Below are 3,192 nucleotides of genomic sequence, written 5' to 3'. Positions count from 1 at the left end.
CTATAAGATTTGTTGATTCTTTGATCACTGTACTCTCAAAATAATGTATGGTTACTTGTCCAAATTTAAACTCTATCGACCATCTTTGAAACCTTCACTCATAAATTTATATAAGAAACAAGCTCATGTTATTGATAAATGGTATATTGAGGATGGAGTGTGGATGTTGGAGCAATAGCAAGATGTCTAGACAAGAAGCAGCTTTTGGTATGCTTCTAAGATGGCAGGCCTTCAAAGTATAGGGTACATGAATGAATCAAATTGTGCTTTGAGATAGGATAACAAATTAATTGTTTAACTATAAAGTTGAAGGAACTATTGATATGCTGTACTTTGGAAAAATTTTTAGGATGAGTAACATTTTTGAAAGTCCTCAAATTCATAAAGAGAAAAAAAATGTGAGACCTTTAAAATCCAAAGCAGATGATATGATTCAATTCTGAGTTATCACAATATCAATAATATATAAATTATACAACATATTCCTTTATAATTTAAAGTATTTCATTGTCAAAAAGGCCGTTCCTCAACTATTACAAGTTGATTATTTTTATCAACTTTCATTAAGAAGACATAAAAGCTGGTCAAGAGATTGCAATATTTAGTACTGATGTTATGGCCCTTGGCATATGGACAACGAGTCCAAGAAAATGAAGTCAGGAAAGCTGCTCAATTGAGGAAAATCGGTTCTTGCACTCTGCATTGCTAGTTTTATTGCAAGCTCGGTTTTTACTAGTCGGACATGGCATCATCATCATTCTCAGGCTAAAGATCATCAGGTTCACTCATTCCTCATTATGTTAACAGGCTACAGGAGGTGAAATGAGATTGTGATCACAAGCCTGTAAGTTTCATTCAACAAACATGATAAATATTGATCAGCCAGCAATGGTATCTAACATCAATTTTCTTTCTAAGCTTATAAATCTCTTATCAGATATTGGTTGAAGTTAAAGACGTGGAGATATCAAGGAAGAAGTTAGGAGAATCCATCAAGCTGTCAAGATAATTTATTTCTTTGTTGAAACTGCAGACCCTTTCACACATATATATCTTTTTTCACTTGCATTAACAAAATATGCATATAAAGGTCGCTTGAGAATAAAATTTCAATACTAGAGATGGAATTAGAAGCGACTCAAGCAAGTCAAATCCATATATAAATAGGCAGTATGGGAACATTTAATCTACATTTTTGTTGTAGTTTCATAAAAGTCAAAGATCTTAATATATAAGGGATTAAATAAAGGAACATCACCATGATTCTCTATCATATTTGTACTTGGCCTCGTACCTTTCAATTCCAATATTTAACGTCTTGATTCTCCATCCGGTTGGTAAATTCTACATCTTGAACACTTATTGCCTTGATCAATCCTATTATCCAAAGCTCTCCTTCCATCCTGTTATCCTTATATTATCCAATATCAATTGCCCTTTCCATAACTTAAAAGAATTGAAAATTTATCAAGTTATCCATGTCTGATGCCATAACCTTCTAAATGTATCTAGATGATTGATTTTCCTACACAATATAAAAGGTACTTAGGCCTCCAATATGATTTGATAGCTCTATATGATCTTGAATTTTGAAACCTACCACTTAAGTAGCTAAGTTTTTCATACAAATTTTTTTTCAATTGCTATAAATATCTTTATCGTCTTTAATATACTACACTCATTCTTATTAAATTTAAAATCTTTTAGAAATATTGCACAGTAAGCAAGACATTGTTGTAATGTGAAGGAAGATGTTACACGACTCATACTTGTTACTTGTTCCTTTGCACTATTTCTTGTCTTGCGATAAGGACAAACAATCATCGTGTAACAACTCCTTCAAATATATAAGCCTGGACAAAAACTATTAGTTATTATATCTCTCATTCCACACATCATCTAAAGTGATTAAAAACTTATTTCGAGAATATATAATTAATTAATTTATAGGAGGATATCAACTTATCAAAAACACATACTTATATTTTAGATCCAAATTTCATCCTCTCGATATTGTGAATGAGTTGAGCCAAAACTTTCTTACCTACACCCACCCATAACAATAACTGAAACAACAACATATAGAGTCATTTACTTCATTACTCATCAATAATTCAAATATAACATCCCGATAATTTTTTTTTATATAAACATTAGGTTGCCTTACCAACAACAACAAGATGGGGACCCTTTTCTAAGCTCTTTTGGACTTGTCTTTAGTTGTAGATCCCAAATTCCTTGTCACAATTTCCTCAAATCTAGTAGCAATCTTCCTTAACTTGAATCCTGTCTTTAATTTAAGTAAGATGCCACATGTAAGATTCCATATTGCAATCCTACTTAGTTGAGACCCCGCCTGTAAATTGTTCACTATAGTTTCTCTTCTAAACATAATCCAACATGTAATCTACATCAGAACCCAACTGCCACAGAATGAATAATAGCATATAAATAGCTTCCTTAGCAACTTCCATCTTTTAGATTATATTTTCTATATCAAACCAAAAAATTATATGAACAAGAATAATTTTTTTTTTCGGTGATAAAGTATGAATAAAATAATTTAAATATTGTATATCAACTATTTTCAAGCAGTATTAACAAGTAAAAGAATAGCACTTTAACCAAGGTGATAGCTAAAATAGCAAAAGTAACAAATCTAAAAATCATCATACATATGATAGCTAACCTTCCTCCCTTGTTTTGATTCCTTTGACAGTGATTATCCATGAAACTTGGGAGCTTGAGGGGCTTTATAAAGGACATATAAGCTTATATAAATATATATTATCTTTCTTTGACTAAACAAGAAAGAAATAGAAAAGAGGCATAAATTGAGATAGATGAAGTTAAAAGGATGAAAGAAGAAAGTTTGAAGAGAGATTGTGGCTTGGTGTTTGTTTGGTGAAATGTTTTGGAAAACAGAGTGGGGAACAAAGAAGATAAATAGAGAGTTAAAAAATGATGGGATTAAGTGGCCAATATTTTCAATGGTGGTAGGGCTCTCAGTCACATGTAACCAATGAAGATAATAGTAAAGTAGGTGGCTATGATGCCAAATTGGCTCAGGGCTAATTACTTTTTCTCCCTTAATTTTTATTTTAATATATAAAATTGTCTTATTATATACTAAGTTGTTATTATACTAATTTTTTTTTATATTTTTTATAAAATTGATTATTAACTCTATGC

General features: G+C 30.9%; 1 long non-coding RNA gene across 3 annotated transcripts; it reads right to left on the bottom strand.

Annotated features, from left to right (window-relative positions):
• Nucleotides 1-406: 406 nt before the first annotated feature.
• Nucleotides 407-2,977, bottom strand: LOC107262043. 3 transcript variants are annotated; one of them, XR_007216234.1, is made up of 4 exons: nucleotides 2,690-2,977; nucleotides 2,168-2,423; nucleotides 1,295-2,066; nucleotides 407-842 (listed from the first exon to the last, which is right to left on the bottom strand). It is a non-coding gene; the product is annotated as an uncharacterized LOC107262043 (long non-coding RNA). The 3 variants fall into 3 exon arrangements; XR_007216233.1 differs by having other exon boundaries at nucleotides 1,295-1,853; nucleotides 1,980-2,423; nucleotides 2,690-2,973; XR_001535953.3 differs by having other exon boundaries at nucleotides 1,295-2,423; nucleotides 2,690-2,974.
• Nucleotides 2,978-3,192: the final 215 nt, after the last annotated feature.

Source organism: Ricinus communis, chromosome 6, assembly GCF_019578655.1.
Source record: "Ricinus communis isolate WT05 ecotype wild-type chromosome 6, ASM1957865v1, whole genome shotgun sequence".
Classification (NCBI taxonomy): domain Eukaryota; kingdom Viridiplantae; phylum Streptophyta; class Magnoliopsida; order Malpighiales; family Euphorbiaceae; genus Ricinus; species Ricinus communis.
The sequence above is the reverse complement of the archived record's forward strand: the minus strand, read 5'-3'. Positions and strand labels throughout refer to the sequence as shown.